Raw genomic sequence first — 19,667 nt, forward strand, 5'->3', positions numbered from 1 at the left:
GAGTGATTTTAACTGTGTGAATGCTGTCAGTATTTGATTTGAGTGACTCTGCGTGATTTGTCTGAGTGAGAGAAAAGGCAGGGTGTGTGAGACGATTCATGGCGTCTGAAAGAGGTTAGAACATTTAAAAAGTGTGTATGAAATAAAGGAGTGTGAAATATATTTCTTTTGTGATGTAAAGTAGGATGTTTAAAGTTTGAAAGTGCTTTTAATTCAAGAAATCCATGAGTGATGTTATGAGAGGTTGAGTTTATTTTTCTGATTGAAAACACATAAGTGTATACGCTACAAACTGACCTAAAGAATGGAGATGTGTGGGAAGAAGTGTTAGTTGTCCTGATGTGTGAAAGAGCTCTATTCAAAAGTGCGTGAGTGAAATGAAGGTGTATTGTTTTTAAATCAAGATTTAGGAGAATTACTGATTGTTTAGGGATGTCCACCACATCACAACAAAGAGGTAAACACAAAATGAAAACACACATACACAAATTGTTACATGTGAGATTACTATTGAAATGAATTAGAAGTGAGATAGTTTGAATTTAGAACTCAGTGATAAGATGCATGAATTAAACCTTATTGAAACAAACACTTGCAATGAAGAAAGCAGCTTACACTCAATTAATATGAACGCAAAGCCTTGGTGCCATAGGCAATTTGTTTTTGTTTTTGTTTGTTTGTTTTGTAAGTTTGGAAAACAAATTTGTGATCATACTTGTGGATCACAGTGACATATAATGATTAGGCACATGATTTAACAATGACGAGTTTTAGAGCTGTGAGTTATGAGCTGTAAGCAATGCAAAGTTTTTCCTTAACTTAAAAGTTTGAAATATGTAAGATGTATGAATTCTTTGAGAAATAGGAATTGCCTAAAATGCCCTAAGTCAAAATGTAGTGTTGCATCTACAAAGAAGAAAGCAGAAGAAGCATTCAGTAACTTGAAACTGGCATTACAGACAAATACAGTTTTGGCTTTGCCTGATTATGATAAGCCTTTCTACTTACACGTAGATGGACGTGCAGGCCTGTGCAGCCGCAGCAGAAGCAGTAAGAAAGTCAGCTGACATTGCTTTAGGGCACAATTTAATCATCAGAATACCCAAAATAATATGATTTGATGACTTGTGAAGGTAAACCGATACTCCCCAAGTCCCTGTGCAGAACAGCAGCATTAGTGACACATGGGGTGACCCATGTGTCCTCAGGGGGGGGGATAGTCCAGGTCCTTAATACACACTTTTATACTCTAGTGATTATAGACGTATTCTCAAAATGGCTAGAGATTTATCCAGTGGAAAAAGCAGGTGCAATCTCAGTTGCAAAATGTTTATGCAATCATTCTGGCCTGAATGGCCTGAGTGCATAGGCCTAGTAAAAATGTGGATGAAATTAATACAAGGCTCTCAAAAACTGACATTATTTGAGGTTGTTCATGGGAGACCTTTTCCACTGCCAGTGACAAGCGAACCTTTAGAAAAATCCATCAGAGAAACAACTCTGGCAGAATGGATGGCAAAACTACTAGAAAATAAGGATATTGTTTTGAACAATAAACTGCCGTAAGACTCTCCAGTCTCTTGCAGGTTGAAACCAAGTGTTATTGACAACACCCACAGCCTGTAAAATTGCAGAGAGACCATCTTGGATACATCAGAGCCACTGCAAAAGGTTGAGGTCCCGGGAAGCCCCGACATCGAGGAGGAAGCGCCTACGCTTGGTTGTTTCGGGGGTGAGGGTGGTAAGTGCGTTCTTGGGGCCCCCGTAGGGTAAGCCCGCACTCCAATCTCTATCCGATCAACTTTAGGCAGCCAGGTGTAGGTGTTAAGGGGAACCCTGATGGTTACCTTGACTACAGAGCTCACCCTTACAGGACCCCAGCCGATGCCAACAGCAGCTGAGCCACGAGGCAGACAGAGAAGATGGACGTACGACAACTTACACCTAATGGACATGACACAAGATCACATCCATCCTTGGATGAAAAGTGACTGATACAGATATGTGTTTAACAAGACCACAGAGAAAGACTGTTATGTTTGCTCGCACATGCCGAGCATATTAACACAACCATATATGGGAAACACCCTGGGACAGGTGCACTAATTCTGATTTCCGACCACCTTCAGAGTGACTTTTGTAAAGTGCACAACAACAACAACAACAACAACAACAACAACATCGTCATCCTGATCCAGGAAGAAGCCCTCAACTTTAACAAGTTTTAAAGAGACTGTTGATCGTCATTGAATTTTCCTTGTTTTTATTTTGCTTTTCTTTACTTATGTTATTCTTTGTTTGAAGCTGTAATTTCACAGATGATAAGTTTGTCATTCACAGCATACGCAGATGTACCAAAACCAGTGAAGACTTCTTTTCCTATTTTTCAGATGAAGATGAAGTGTAACTAATGATGTAGCAACTGAGAATGTGAAAGACAAGTAGTTACTCACTGATGAATTGTACATTTCACTTCGTGATCAACAGGAGGGAATGTTAAGAGAATATTGTATAATATGATCAGCTATATGAAATGTATCTTTTTATCTTATTATTAAGGACATGTCTAAGTGACTTTTCACCTAGTAACTTGTGTGCAGCTACTAACCGCTTCCTGTCTTCAGAGAACAGAGAAGTGAAGACTCAGCTCTATTAGAAGAACATGCAAATGTAGTGAAGGGGAAAAACCCGCGGCTCTAAATGACGTTGTTACCTTTGCACACACACACACACATACACACACACACACACTCACACAGAAAAGTATAAATAAAGGACGCGGACAGTCGTGGGGCGCAGTTCGTGCGTTTCATGATTGCCCCTCGCGAGTGAAAAACTTCTGCAGTGTTTGTGTGTTTTCTAAACTCAGGAGTCTTGGCTAAAGAAAGAACGGCAGGGTGATTTAAAGAAATCCCCTGTCAGCGGTGTTTTGTTATTGGACTTCTGTGCAATCCACAGTTTGTCCATAATGAACTCCATCTTTAAACATAAGGGTGTCCATAAGTATATACGAATGTGAATCGCATTATTGGCTGGACTATAGGATAAGGTGGCATTGTTCTAATCCCATACAGGAGCAGCCAGTCACTTACTGACTAACACTGCAAAACAGAATTGTTAAAGTTTTAATTTTAATTTCAATTCAGGTTAGATTTTTTTTGTGCGCAACGCAGATTTTCTGTGCGCAGAGACCGTGCCAGCAGTGCGCAATTGCGCACGTGCGCAGCTTAGAGGGAACATTGGCTCCCACCCGATTTCACCTTTCTGAGCTCACCCCGGACCACTCGCAGAGGTGGAGGGCTAGCTTCAGTTTAAAAAAAACAAACAAATTTCGATGTCGGCAGCTGTCATCTGTTCTGTACCCCAGCTTCGAGGTGCAGTTATTGGAACTGAACTGTGTCCCCTCATTTCTCTGCGCTGTGGTGCCCCCCCAAAATTTGTTAAGGATTTTATTTCTGAATTTGCTGACTTACTTGGGAGTGTTGTCTTACGCTATGATCGTATTTTAATTGTTGGTGATTTTAACATTCATGTTTTTTGCGAGGATGGCTCGCTACTCAAGGACTTCCTTGCTCTTATTAATTTGTTTAATCTCACCCAGTGGGTAAGTGATCCAACTCACAAAAGGTCACACACTTGGTACTGTCCCATGGTTTGGATATCTGCATCATGGACGTTAAGGACTTCAGGATTTTGGACCATTTTCCAGTTTTGTTTAATACTGTCATTAACACTGTAGATTTGTATAGTAATTGTTCTCTATGGCAAACGCGCTCGATCAAAAGTCTGTTAAAGCTGCTAAATCTGCCTTCTTCTCTGGTATTATTAGGTCTAACTGTCATAATCCCCGAGCCCTTTTTAGTACTTTTAATTCCTTGATAAACCCTTGCCCCTTGACTTATAGGGCTGCCTCCCCTGTACTTTGTGACAATGTTAAGGGAAATCTCCCAAATAGAAGGCTGCCAAAGTAAAACAGAGACACAGTGAGACAATATAATCAATTACATGTACATGGGTGAACGTGTCGAGAGACAGTCACACAGTACACTTCTTTATTGCAGGTTATATAGGCATGGAGGCAGTCTCCGCCTGTTCTCAGAATATAGATTGCTTAACTGACAAATGCATATCTTGCTAAAACATTCTGTCCATACTATACTAAACGTCTGCTTAAGAGGAGCTTTCCGTTCTTCTTTACACAGGAACTTGTCTTCACAGGCATTTGATAAAGCATAGACAAGGCTTCATGTTTATCAGGGTGAATCGTCATTCAGAGTTTACACAATCACAAGCAAAGCATATTTGAATAATAAACAAAATCTTTTCACATTTCCCTCCTGTTGTTTAACTTTCACACTAGTTAAAACACCTTTGGTTTATTATCTGTGCATGATTTCTTGCAGCGCATTTTTAATCAGCACGTCATACATGGGTGTATCACAGCATTTCAGTGTCAGGTGGATTATCATCATCTTCGTCCATGGGCAGTGTCAGGTATGCCTGCACATGAACTGCAACAACTTTATTAATCATTGATTGTACACATGGCAAAATACAAGAAGTAAAACAACAGAGTAGGAGTAGAAGAACTCCTACAAAAACCAGTCCTTTTATTAAAAGAGATTTCCAGGAACCACTCAACAGCCAGGTAAGCCAATCCTCAGTGTTTGTGACATAGTCCTGTTGCTGAGCGTCCCTGAGTTGTTTCAGCGTGCGTAAGGCGTCGGTCATGTTGGAAGAGTGAACATTATCTGGAATGTACGTACAGCATGTGTTGTTAAAGAGTAAACAGAGTCCTCCTTTCTCAGCCAGAATCATGTCCAGTGCGACTCGGTGTTGCATCACAGTTATGCGCAGGGCATCAATCTCTTCATTTTGTTGATTGTTGATTTTGCACGAGGCATTCAGGAACAGTCCAAAGCGGTAGTCCAAAGTTTCAATTCTTAACATGTTCTTTCCGGTGCCCACCCATGGAAACAGTGAGTGGAGGACCTTTTGTCCGGTGGTCCAAAGCTTAAATTCCTCTGGCACATCACTGCCATAGATGGGGTCATGTGGTTGTAGTGTGGAGACGTCTCGTCGTTGTCTTGTAGTCTGAGAGCTATTTACAGCTGACATCCTGAAGGTGTGGTCTGAAATGAAGATTGGGGCACAGGTGCCCGTCCATCCGGGTGGCAGTATGAAGTAGGCACGTTGTCCACACAGCCAGGCCATTCCCTGCACCCAGTAGGTGCCGTTGCTGGGCGCGGACGTGTTTACAGGTGCGCCCTCTCCGTTGGCTGCGGTTTGGTTACAGTTGGTGGTGTCGCCTAGGGGTCTGTTACCGTTGTCTTGTCGGTAGCACATGGAGTGGTTCTTCCCTGGGGTTTGGTCCAAGAACACTGGGAAGTGAACGGACGTGTTCCGATTCGTCACGTTGAAGTTGATCCAGAAGAGCTGGTCACACGTTCCGTTGTCAAATCCAGCGTTTTCAACGGTGATTACCTCGTATCGGGGTGGTCCCTGGAAGATACTAAAAAGGTTAAGCGAATAGATGATAGAGCTTGTCTCATTAATGATGATTTTCTTATGTTGATAGCCAATGCCCGCGAAGCTGGCAGCGCACTTGGCTTGCGTTTTATTCATGTAGTTTCCATAAAAGGTGGAAATGTCGAGGTGCATGGCATGTGGGAGCAGACGTAATATGCAGTGTTATTAGGCTCTCCCTTAGTTCTGTCGTGTACGTAGCGGTACCAGGCATTGTTCATCCATGGATGGATATGGTCTTGCGTCATGTCACGGAGGTGTGAGTTGTCGTGTGTCCATCTCGTCTGTAGGTGGTGCTGTTTGTCTTCTTTATTGTCCTCGAAAAGTGCGAGGAGTCCTGCTAGGAGCAGGAGGACAGCTGCTAGGACGGCGAGTGTCTTCATGACAACCAAACACACCTAGGTCCTCAGGTGAGTAGACTACTGGCAAGAAGAAGAGGGCGGGATATACCCGATCAGCCCTCCCTTCACCAGTCAGATCACCTGAGGGTAGGGGTGCCGGCGTCTATGAGTCTGGGCTGTCACTCACTTTCTTGCAGTGGCTTTGGTGAATCCAAGATGGTCTCTCTGCTATCTTACAGGCAGTTGGTGTGGTGATAAGCACTTGGTATGGGCCTTCCCAGCGGGCCGAGCTCCAATTCTTTCTCTGGGGTACTTTGATCAGGATCCAATCACCTGGTTTCAACCTGCAAGATACTGGAGAGTTGTTTAGAACAATCTCTTTATTTTCAAGTAATTTCAAGTTGTGAGTTTCTGAGAACTTTGTGTTAGTCTCATCCACATTTTTACCAGGCCTATACACTCAGGCCATGGTCTCCCTGTTTCTTCCATACATTTTCTCAGTCTCTGTTTTATTTCCTAGTATTTCAGAGACCTTATTGATTACTTCATTAACAAAATGTGTCCCATTGTCTGATCTTATCAGAGTGGGGATGCCATATATTGAAATAAAATGGTTGCACAAACATTTTGCTACTGAAATGGCATCTGCTTTTTTTTTACTGGATAGATTTCTGGCCATTTTGAGAATACGTCTATGATCACTAGAGCGTATTCTGAGCCTTGGCATTCATTTAGTTTAATAAAATCCATGTGGATTGTGTGAAAAGGATGGGGTGGTGTGGGAAAATGACCTCTCTTTGGTCTGAGATTCCCTTGTACATTGTGTTTTTGACAAATCATGCATGTTCTGACAAATTCTTTTGCTGAAGTTTCGAAATTTAGAGTGTAAAAGTGTTTTGGAGATTATATCTCCTATCCCTCCTGTTGACGCATGGAGAGTAACTCCATGTGTCACTAAGGCTGCTGTTTTGTGTAGAGATTTTGGAAGTATTGGTTTTCCTTCACAAATCATCAAGTCATCTCTTAGTTGCGCTCCGCATTTCAGCCATTTCTTTTGCTCAGCTGTGGGAGCTGCTTTTTGTTCATCCTTTGTCAGTAAAATTGTTTCCCTTTGTAATTTCATAGTCATTCTTCTGATGTGCTGCACACTTGCAAACTGCTAAATGTCGCATCACATGAGGAGTTTCCTCCCATGTAAACAGATGTGTGCCATGATAAAATCTTCCTCCACACACTAGAAACAAAAAACTAATTTCAACCGTTGTTACATCTTATTCACTTATTTTATAACACAGTTATTTTTTCAAATCTAATATCAATCAACTAATTTGCATATCAGCTTATAATGCACTAAATTGACAGGTCAACAGAAATGCACGTTCAAAAGATTATCACAAAAGAGAATTTCCTCCATACAGTAAATTACTTGTGTTGCATCAATCAAGGAGAAAGCATCTCACAATTTATTGTATTACCAACTAAATTTATTGTCTGATCACTGCTTGGTCATACCAGACTCTCTCTGTGTCTTTATTTTTCCTTCTCTGTTTTCACAAACGTTTCACCTATTGTCCTGCAAGCTGGAGAGTTAAATGTCAGTAGTGGGTAAATTCAGCAGTTGATAACAAAACTATTAAGTTTTTCCTGTTTTAACACCAATGTGAGATATAGAGGCGCACATATAGTGTGTGCTCTAGTGTAAGCTGCTCTTCATTGCATGTATGTGTGTTAGTACGCTTGCATGCAGGGCCTCTGGGCCTGTCTCACCCAAAAGGGCATTTTCTTAACAGTTGCCTTTCACTCGCATGTGTTAAGAAAGGTAAATGTGCTTGTAGCAGTTGTGAGATTATTATGCTGTCATATATTACATTATACCTGTAATCAAAATGAGTGAATCATGATACTGCTGTAGGCCACATCATACTTCTTGTGTAATCAGTATGTAGTTTTAGTTTGCATCACACTTCTGAGTTAAAAGAATGTGAAAATCATTAGATTTATTAGATAGGTTTGTATTATCCTATACTGCTGATTTACTGTGAGTTACACTGTTTCATGACATTTCATACCGCTGAGTTAAAAAGAGTATTGTGTTCAGAGAGCAGAGGCCTGTCTTTTTTTTTTTTGTGATAGTAAAGAGCCACGGGAGCGTCACCCCCACCCTTGGTGGAAGCAGAAAAACAGGGAGCCAAGGTCATAACTCAGGCTCACAAAGAGTCAGAAAGAATGTGAATACTTAGTTTTGTGGCTGTGGCGCATTTTGTATAGTTTCTTTTCTTTGTTTAGTAGCTTTCTGCCTTCACCTGAGGGTGTGCCCTAAGCATGTGACTTCAGGTCTCCATAATTGGAGTTTATTTAAAGATAAATAAGATGATTTCATATATTGCTCGCAGATCATGCACTAGACGATATGTTGCAGTATTAGCCTGCTTCAACACTTAAACAAAACATCACTCTTTGTTTTATTATTATTATTATTATTATTATTATTATTATTATTATCCTGTCTCAAAACAGAAAATGAAATTGTAGTTGTTCTTGACTGAGAAACACAAAACCTCTCTTTTTTTCTTCTTTTTTTTCAAAACAAGAAACTAAGTTTTAATTTCTCAGCCTTGTCACATAAAACAAAACAGATAACCCAGCTCTCAGCTGGCTCTGGACTTATCATCATCATGGACACAAAAAGAAAAAGAAAAAGCTGCTGCCAGAAACAGAGCAGAAGTGTGAGGAAAAAAAACTGAGCTCACAGACAGCTGCATGTGTGACCTTTAATATGCAGCTTCTGCTCTAAAAAACAAATAAAAATAAAAAAATGTGTAACTTGCTCATCAGCTTGGTAGTGTCCACATATTTAATTCATTTTATTCAGCTTCTCAAACCTGTAGCTTTAGCTGTTGTATACAGGGTTTGGCTTATTAGTTGTTAGTATAGGTTTGCTCTTCACCTTAACAAAGTCTCATCTAAGATGACAGGTTTACAAGCAGGTCAGGTGTCTCTATGCACCTGATTAGTTTAGTTATTTCCTTATTTTCTTCATCTCCTATATCATTGTACTGACTTTGAGCAAACCTTAAGCTTGAATCAGACTACTTTTAACAATCTTCCACCTCACATCATAACTGACTGAGGTGCCTCTTCCTATTAATAGTATGTCATTATTAATGTTATCATTGTATTGTTTTTCCTTTTTTATAACAGCAATAGTATATCACAATACACTACTTTACTACTAATATACAATAGTTTATTATTTTATATTTTATTATGTATCCATCACGGGTCTGAGTGAACCTGCAGCTTCACACCTTCCCAAGCTGGAGACATTTTCCTTGGCTGAACAATGACACAGCCTTAATATGCCTTATGCATCTCTCTTTTTTATTTGATATATTTTGTGTGAATTATCTGGTTTCACGCATTCTATTCATTCAGCTTGGTTGTCTTCCCAATTTTGTTTCATTGCTTTAATTTAAGTTAACCTTAATTTAACCTTTTGTTTATTCCACTTCATTCCTCTTTCCATGCTTTAAAATATTACAACTCTTGTGTATGCTTTGATTTCTTTTTAGCTTCCTTTTCAGTATTTATTTCTGCTTGGAGGGTTTCTTATAATTTAGTTAATGCATTTTCCCTCCCACGTGGGACATTTAGGTTTTCTTTGGATTTCTCCATCTATATGCACTAATTTGTCCGGCGCCTGGACATTTCTTTTCTAGCCACTGCTCGTCAGCAGTGAGTTTTGTTGCTCTATTTCCCATTTTCTTATTTGTTTTATATGTTTATTTCTACTTATTTTATTTCTTTCTTTATGTATTTAGCGCTTAGTAATACACACACACACCTGCGGCGCTTTCACTGGCACGAGAACAGAGAGAGGTGGCTGACACGCCCTTCTACTTTTGAGCTATTCTCAAAAGCGGTGTCAACTTTATGTGATAAAACACGACCTTCCTCTCGGTTCACCAGTACTTCAGCAACCGACAGTAAACAAATCAGTGGAATAGTTCAGCCTCCTTATTGTGCTGTAGAAATCAACTTATTCCACCACAAAAGACAATAAAAGACAGACAGTTTTAACGCGCGTTCACGCTACCAGCCTCTTAAGGCGAGCGTACTGCTTCCAGCCACTGTGGGCGAGCTAGGCCTATTTTACCCTTTCGGGGAGCTACCAATCACTTATGACGAGCTCAATATTTATTTTAGTGCTTCCAACCCTCTGCGGGCGAGCTGACTACCAGTCCTCAAGACGAGCTTAATGCTTCCAGTCTGTCTTGGACGAGTCTTAAGTTTCGTTTTTGTTTTTGCGCAAACCTTTATTATCTCAAAGTAGTCTGTCTTACCTTGGCGCTGGTTTCTTCAGATGCACCTGATCAGCCCCCGACGGTGCGGACCACTTGTAAAACGTTGACCAAGACCCGAATTCACGCTCTTGGGTTTTATCACACACCTAGTGCGTGAGCTGCCGGCAGACTTCAACATGGGCTTCTCGCACCGACGGGACCTGGTGAGGCGCCTTCTGTGAGAGCTGCTTGAAATAGGCTGTCTCATCCGGCTTCGAAGGACCAAGAAATGTTAAGGGAAATCTCCCAAATAGAAGGCTGCCAAAGTAAAACAGAGACACAGTGAGACAATATAATCAATTACATGTACATGGGTGAACGTGTCGAGAGACAGTCACACAGTACTCTTCTTTATTGCAGGTTATATAGGCATGGAGGCAGTCTCCGCCTGTTCTCAGAATATAGATTGCTTAACTGACAAATGCATATCTTGCTAAAACATTCTGTCCATACTATACTAAACGTCTGCTTAAGAGGAGCTTTCCGTTCTTCTTTACACAGGAACTTGTCTTCACAGGCATTTGATAAAGCATAGACAAGGCTTCATGTTTATCAGGGTGAATCATCATTCAGAGTTTACACAATTACAAGCAAAGCATATTTGAATAATAAACAAAATCTTTTCACAGACAATTTTTTAAAAAATTTCACTGACAAAATTTCAGTTCCAAGGGCATCTCTCTCATCTCAGTCATTGTTAGTTTCTGACCCTGTTCCAGTCCCTGAATCCTCGACTGTCTTTTAACAGTTCAAGCCACTGTCTTATTCTGATTTAACAGCTATAATTGATCATCTCAAAATCTCTTACTCCCCCCATGGTATCCTTCCCTCTCGTTTTCTTAAGGAAGCTTTGCCCACTATTGGTCCCGGTGTCCAACTTTTACTGAATGTATCACTGTCATCAGGTTGTGTACTGTTTATTGCATATGTGTTTTTTATTTAAGCACTCTGTCATGCAACCCATTATAAAGAAAAAGAATCTTGACCCTAGTGCTCTAACTAATTACAGACCGATCTCTAAACTCCCTTTTATATCCAAAATTCTGGAAAAAGCGGTTCTAAAACAACTTCAGACCTTCCTTGATACTAACTGTATCAATGAAAAATTTCAGTCTGGCTTTAAACCTCGCCATAGCACTGAGACAGCGTTACTTAGGGTTTTTAATGATCTTCTTCTAACTGTGGACTTGGGCCATTTCGTGGTTTTAGTTTTACTGGATCTGACTGCTGCCTTTGACACGGTCGACCACAACATTCTCATCTCGAGACTGGAACGTGTTGTTGGTCTTAAAGGCATAGTTTTATCTTGGTTCAAATCCTATCTCTCAGAGAGGTCGTTCTTCATAGCCATGGGGCAACACTCCTCGGCCTCTGCCCCCATTCACTGTGGTGTGCCTCAAGGATCTGTGCTCGGCCCAGTTCTTTTTTCCTTGTACATGCTGCCGTTGGGATTAATATTTAAAAAATATTACATTTCCTTTCACTACTATGCCGACGACATACAAATTTATTTCCCTTTGACATTGGATATTTCTATTTCTCTACAACTCCTATTTAACGGTCTAAATGAGGTCAAAACTTGTTTATCACATAACTCTCTCACACTGAACGAGGATAAGACAGTTTTAGTTTTTGATAGTCACACCCCGCTGGAACACCTAACAGATGTCTTAGGGCCCCTTGCTAGCCATCTCTCACTTACTGTTAGAAACTTTGGTGTTTTCCTGGACAGCTCTTTTAAACTCAAAAAAAATCTCCTTGGTGGTAAAAAACTGTTTCTACCAGCTGCATCAGATATCTAAAGCAAAGCCATACCTCCCTTTGAAGGACCTTGAAAAGCTCATTCACACTCTTATCACTTAAAAAATTAGACTACTGTAATTCCCTCTACTCAGGCCTCCCATCTTCCTCTGTTCATCAGCTCCAGTTAGTTCAACAAAACGCCGCTGCGCGTCTCTTAACTGGTACTAGAAATTATGCCCACATCACACCAGTTTTAGCCAACCTACATCAGCTTCCTGTCGAATATAGTATCAATTTCAAAATTCTCTTGCTTACCTTTAAAATTTTAAACAATTTGGCTCCCAGCTATCTATGCGAACTCCTCCATTTGTATATCCCTAATAAGGCACTTGGATCTTCCAATCAAATGCTCCTGATGCAACCGAGGTCTCGTCTGAAGTCCAGAGGTGATCAGGCCTTTGCTGTCGTAGCTCCCAGACTCTCGAATAACCGCCCTCCTTATATTCGTTCTTCCGATTCCATCCAGTCTTTTAAATTGCGTCTTATTTTACTCTGGCTTTTGATTCAAACCAGTACGTTATTTTGTGGGTAGTTATGTTTTTTTACCCGATATTGTTCATGTTGTTTCCTGCCCTCCTTTTAACCGTTTCTTTTTTATTCTGTCTTATGCTATTGTTCTGACCGACTGTGAAGCACTTTGGTCAACTTTGTTGTATTATTATGTGTTATATAAATACATTTTGATTTGATTTGATTTGATTTGAAATGGCATTAAACGGTTAAGTACATTTTCAAAATGGTTTTGTCTTTAAATAATAATAAAAATGTCAACATAAAGTGCAATTTTTCTTCTTAAAAAAAAAAGGCAGAAACATAAAAGGTTATTTGACCAGCTTCACCTTTCAACTCTTAGTAACCTTGCCCCAAATTATTTTGTACATTAGGCTAAAACAGTATGATCATCAAAAATTTTAGTGCAAAAAATATCAAACCAATTGGACTCACAATACCTCCATGCTTATTTACTGTCTCTCTCTTTCAGCCAGTTACTAAGACCAGTGGTTTTCAAACTTTTCACAATGAGTACCACACCTTAATGAGTACCACTCTTGAAGTACCACCCTTATGACCGACAATAAAGTACAGTAGTACAGGCCTACTTTAACACCATATACAGTTTACATGAGGCAATTGTATTTCTTATACAAAGGTTATTTATTTTAACTGTCATAAAAAGTGATAGCAATTACAACTATACTGCATTAAAAATTCACAGCCGGTGGGATATCCAATGTCATCCAAGTATTCCAAGGGATGACGTGATGAAACCTGCTTCTGGGTCCAAACTACTCTGAGTTAAGGCTGTTGTGTTTTTAACATGTTTAAATGCTTTGCATCTTGTTCTGTTTAATTTGAACAAGCCCCTAAAAAAGGGAGAGATCACTGTCGGCCTCTCATACAAAGTACAACATGCAGTGAAATGCCTTGTGTCTGAGCTGCGGACAGGCTGCAGACGTAGTTGCGCCATTCCAGGGCTTGGTTTTTTGGTTTTTTTAGCATTGGGGTCTAGACAGGACCCTTGCTGGATACTGGGTAGGAGTTTGGAACTTGGCTCCCACTCCAAAGGTGTGTAGTCTTAACACTACACTGTGTTTATATTATGTTAATCATAGCTGTGTTGCTAGCCACCACGTAGCACAGGGGTCGGAAACCTTTCTGATGATGTGTGCCATCTAAAATTCCCTCAGAAGTCAATGTGCCATATGTTTGCATTAGCAATAAATTTAATAACGCTCTATATCAACAGTTACACACTATATAGAACAACTTTCTAGAATTATATTTGTTCGCAGATGTTGGCAGTTATCAGCTATTTTGAAACAAAAAAAAAAAGACACTTTATCCATAACAGCAAATGAACTGTACAAGTGAAAATGCAAATGCTATTTATGGTCTCCTCACAACAATGATAAGAAAAATAAACTGGCCCAATATGGCATGTTTGTAATTACAGAGATACACATGCTAATGTGATCTCTGGTCTCCCACTCAGAGACACAGGTCTCCGAGTGTCCAGCATTCAGACGGCTACCTGAGGACACTCATGTGAGAGAAAATCTGCTCACACAGATATGTAGAGCCAAATACTGTCAATAAGACCTCTGCAATGTTCTGAAGACAGTTAAACTTGACAGGCAATGATGTCCAGCAGGTGAAAATGCAAGCTCCATGAACACGCACAGCTGTGGATTTCAGCTGCGTTCGTAGTTCTGCAAACTTTGACCCCCACAGAGTCGAGCTTTACAGTTCAATCAGCTGCATTTCGATGTCCTCTGTGTCCAGCCAGTTAATGCGAGACAAATCCGGCTGCTCATTAAAGCTTTTTGGTTTGATCAGAAAAGAAAATATTGGTCCATACACCTGAAAGTCATGAAAACACATTGTGAATTCTGTCTTGAGTCTACAGATGTATCCGTGTATTTCCGTGGTGCTGATGCTGTGCTGAGCGGACAGCTCCTGAAGCATTTGAAGTGTCGGAATGTGGAAATTTCAACAACGCTTGAAAAAGCTGCCAGCTAGCAACGCCCCTCTCACTGGTAGGCGAAGTTATTTTTAGCCAATTACAAGTTGAATCTTGTAGTTGGGGTTGTTAGCTAAGATACCGTCATTAAGAAGCGGCATAACTAATGTGTCTATGCGAGCTAATTTGCGATGTGCACCGCTGGCCCGGCCATTTATTTTTTAATGCACCTTCTCAGATTAATTCACTGCGTGTCGTGCACAGGGCTGGACTGGGACAAAAAAATGGGCATTTTGACTAGAGACCGGCCCACCAGGTATTATAGGAAAAGCCATAAAGTCTTTGAATGAAAACAGACGCTGTTGTGACAGTGCTGTACACTGTCTTGTTGGTATATGTATGACTTCTATACATTTTACATCAGATACAAACTTTGGTTGTAAGATTCAGATAATTATTTAGTAAAAGCGAGACATTTTAAATGAGAATAAGAAAGAAAAGTATTTCTTTGTGCCCCCCTTTCCCTTTTAATGCCCTACCTGGCCCCCTGGAAAAACCTTGCTAAACTCACCCCTGCACAGTTACCAAAAGGATCCTGGTGTTATTTGTCTCTCAGAAACAGTTTATAACTTCCCTTCAACTCATTCATGTCACCTAAAAGGTAAACCTGTTTCTCCATCACCTGTTCAGCTCTGATGATTCAGTAAGGACATCTCCTGGTTTCATCTGCATGTTTCCCTCTCACCAGATAACCAAACCGATATCATGACCAGCAGCTTTATGGCTGTGGCTCCAGCAAAGATCAGCTGATATTAGTAATTAATATTAAATAAATTCTAACAACAGCTGATCAAGCTTAAACGCGCTCCTGGTTTCCTCTTTCTGGCACAAAGTGGGCGATAAACAAACAAGAGAGAAAAGCCGATCAGCTGATCATTGATCAGTTTCATGTTTGAAGTAGCAACAGGAGAGGGAGGGGGAGAGAATGAGAGAAGAAGAAGAAGCTGTGCAGCATAAAGACACAGAATAACTTGAGTGTAGCTACACGTTGTAATAGGTCCTTTAAGGCAGTCTTAAATTTCACCATGTAGTTTGAGTCATCATCGGAGACCTCCATGGTGTGATGCAGGTGACAGAAAGCACATAAAACCACTGAACATGAGACATGCGTCTCACCTCCAAGAAGCTCAGTCACAAACCTGTAGCAGACAGTTCAAGAAAGTAATTATTAATCTACACAATAACTGACAACTATAGAGCTTTTTCAAGAAATGGTAACAATAAGTTAAAAAATAGTTTTATTTTCCTGCATGGCTCAAGGACAGTCGCCAGCTTTTGGAGTTTTACCAGCTCTGATGGAGTTAAAACAAAAGCACACTAGCTTTTGCTTTTGTTTATCTAAAGCAGCAAAAATAGCCTCTTGATTCTTTATTAGACAAGAAGCCATATCCAGCGTTAAATTCCATCCGTGGAAACATACCCACATAGCAAAATTGGTATGGTCCGGATCTAGCCAACACAATGTGCTTACACATGGCCCACATACTGCAAAGAATGACAGCCCTTTGGTGGCCCAGATCTGGTTTGCCAGAGTTGGTTGCAAAAGGTGCTTGCCCAGAACAGTTTCAGCTCTGGTCCCAGATGTCAGACTAATGTGTACCTTAATCAAGCCATGTAATAACAACAACATGTGCCAGAACATAACAGTGCAAAAGTAACATGACGAAACTCTGTTCAGACAGTGAATGGACTGATTCTTGTATAGCGCTTTTGTACTCTCTTGGATTACCTAAAATGCTCTATACAACATTTCACATTCACCTAATCTCTCTAAACTGAATGCTTCCTAACTACATTCATACTCTTGACAGGCAGACTGGAGGAGCCAGAGATCGAAACACTAACCTTCCGATCAGTAGGTGCCCTGTTCTACCTCCTGAGCTACAGCCAGTGGTAAACATGAGTAAACCCTTAGGTTTTGGATAAAGTGTACACTCACAAACCTGTCAAACCTGCATTTGAAACATTGGTTACCATAGCAGTATAGTATTGCAACATGGCAGTTGGGTCTTCAAACTAAAATAGGAAAATAGGAACATAAATAGTGCCATGATTGCCAGACCTGGCCCACATCTGGTTGACATACACCCTGCCATGACACCAGTCAGTCAGAAGTGCCAGTTTGATGCCGGATCCGGGCCAGACCTGTTTTCTACGAGCCTGGGCCACATAAACCAAACCACAATCGGGCCAGTGGTGGCATGCCAACACATGAACAGTGCCATCTACACCAGGCCTGGTCCATATCTGGATGGCATACCACTTACCATGCCAGAAGTCAGCCAGCAGTGCTGGCTTGACACCAGATCTGGGCCAGACCTGTCTGCTATGTGGGATCCTGTATGAGTGGCTCTTTCTGTTGCCCCAGTCTTGTTTGCTCCTGGTGTAGTTCCTCCATATTAGCAGGGCTGTCTGTAATGCATTTAATTTTGCTTGCTTTTCAGTGTCATAAAGCTGTTGAATTTTACTTGAAATAGTCTTTCGGCAAAGCAGTTGGAGAGTTGGATCACCTGACCCTAACTGTAGCACATTTTCTAACCCCTATTTTCTACCACTGATAGTGGTCTACAGTCCAGAGCAATCCATTTTGCGAGAGAATTTGTAAGTTTGTCCGTTGTTGACTTGCTAATTTTGGTACTGAAGCCAGTCATTTCATCAAGTTTGGGCTGCCGAACTGGAACTGCTAGTGTTAACAGCTCCTACAGTTTCTGTGTTTGCTGCAACATGTTTTGCATTTAGATTTTACCGTAAGTTTGAAGTGCTTCGGTGGTATGCAAACTCCTTTTTGCATAGTTTGCACAAAACCACGCTTTTATCAAAGCGTCCATCGGGTAGTCTTTTGAAATGAAATTTGCCTCCGATCAGTCCTAGCAACGCGTTTTCTTCTGATTCTTTGTAGCTCTCATGCGTGCATTAGTGTAATTGGTATACCAGGAAATCGTGCATTAACAAAAGTTACCCTTTGCTTGGAATGCAAAGTGTGATTAAATGCATTTTTTTACGTGTTATTTTTTTTTCAAATTAATTAATCGCAATTAATGGGTTAAATTCCTGCCCCTAGTTTTAACCACTAGTACAACAATAATAGATTCATAATTATAGCAAGCATGCAGCCCAGCAAGTTTAACTTATTAAAAGCAGATGCAACTTATAATTCAATCTGTTCTGACATCTAAACTGTTTCGCCCAGGGCTATCAAGTGGGTTTTGAGACAATAAGAAAATGAGTCATGTGTTTTTCCAGTTTAGAAGGCTGTAATTTTCTTCACCCTATCAGTATTACCCAGCAGGCAATGCAGAGTTCAGTTGGAGCCAATGCATGGGGGGACTTACCCAGTTCTCACTACCTCTCTCTCCTACTGTCTACTCTGCCTACTCTGGTAAAAAACCAGGGCCTGAGAAGCCTTGCAGGCCCCAGTATCCATAAGCCACACCTGTTATGGCAGCTCCTCTCTGGGTTTGTGCACTTGGAATATGACTGGATTTGGTTTTGTGGCCTGAACAGTAGGCCTCAAGGGTCTGTTACCTTTAAAGGGCTGGATTAACCTGTTAGAGCTATTCACACTAAAGATTGAGGATTAATAATCAGATTTTTACCTTTACTGTTTCACAAAGGGTAAAAAAAAGGGAATGTGGGGACTTTACTGCAGAATGTTTTATTTAAGTAATTTAGCAGGAGCTGAGCAAAAGCAGAATCACATAATACTAATCACAACTTAATCAAATCACCTGAACTTTAACTGACCTAATTACCAACTCTGAGCTAATGCTGACCTTGTTTTTATATTTAAAAGACAGGTTGAGAAGAGCCACCAGCACCCTTTTCACATTCCTGCAACCTCCCACACTAACCTGACTAGATTGAAACTGGATCATGCCCACCCACACAACATTCAGGAGATTCATGAGAAAAAATGCCATACACTGTCACAGATAATGAAAACAAATTACATCCTTTTAAACTAGAAAACTACATGACTCATTTTCTTATTGTCTCAAAACCCGCTCATTAGTGCTGGCTGTAACAGTTTAGATGTCAGAGCAGATTAAATTAAAAGTTGCATCTACTTTAATCAATTAAACTCGCTGGGCTGCATACTTGCTGTCATTTTATTGTGTGTCTATTATTATTGTATTAGTGGTTAAAAAATCTCACTGAAAAATATGGGGAAATAATCCTGCACATGAATACAATAGAACAGAGCAGCCTTTTGTTGTCATTGTACAAGTACAACAAAAAAACTAAGATGACATAAATACACACAACACAGCACATGAACCTGACGTCAGAATTAATCTGCTGAATTAGTTTTACCCTCTTAAGTTGATTTTCTGTGGTTTTAATTCCCAAGCTAATATCTTAAACCCTGTACATGTGTTTATATATTTTAGATGCCATTTTGTGCACCAGCACTCAGCCTGTGCCTGACATCTATACCTAAACTGATCTGCTTTGCAAGATCATTTTGGTTTTAAAAGCAAACTAAAAGTTGCAAAAACGAAATCTTTGAAAACGTTGTGCTGAAACTGAAAAGTCTGAAGAAACACAAAATCCAAATACCCTAAGCATAACCCTGAAATCGAGGAATAATCCAGGCATTCTTCAATGACTAGGTTTATTTTTATTGCCTGAACAGTAGGCCCCAGGAGTCTGTTACCTTTAAAGGGCTGGATTAACCTGTAAGAGTTATTCACACTAAAGACAGAGGATTCATTCTCAGGTTTTACCTTTATTGTTTCAAAGGGTTAAAAAAGGAATGTGGGGACTTTACTGCAAAATGTTTTATTTAAGTAACTTTGTTCTGATATTTGAGAGATGGGTTGAGAATAGAATGAGCACGCCTTGGCCACCAGCTCCCTTTTCACATTCCTGCAGCCTCCCACACTAACCTGTTAAGGTCAAAGTTGGATCATGGCTTTTCTCATGTGTGATTTTTTATTCTAAAAGGAAAACTATCATTAAGAATGGATTTACATGTTCTGCTGAAACTATTTAACATTTCCCTAACCATCCTATAAATCATGGGTATGGGGGGCAGAGAACAACACGATTTATTCGTGTTGTTCTAAAGTGAACTATAGCTAAAGTGAACTTAGCTAAAGTTATTAAGTTAGCTAAAGAGTTGGGATGCTG

General features: G+C 40.3%; 1 protein-coding gene across 1 annotated transcript in view; it reads left to right on the forward strand.

The window, feature by feature from the left end:
- LOC100692857 (uncharacterized) overlaps positions 1 to 19,667 on the forward strand; it is a 444,159-nt gene that overhangs the window by 405,885 nt on the left and 18,607 nt on the right. The gene's annotated exons all lie outside the window — the stretch shown is intronic.

The sequence above is a fragment of the Oreochromis niloticus genome, linkage group LG3 (genome assembly GCF_001858045.2).
Source record: "Oreochromis niloticus isolate F11D_XX linkage group LG3, O_niloticus_UMD_NMBU, whole genome shotgun sequence".
NCBI lineage: Eukaryota > Metazoa > Chordata > Actinopteri > Cichliformes > Cichlidae > Oreochromis > Oreochromis niloticus.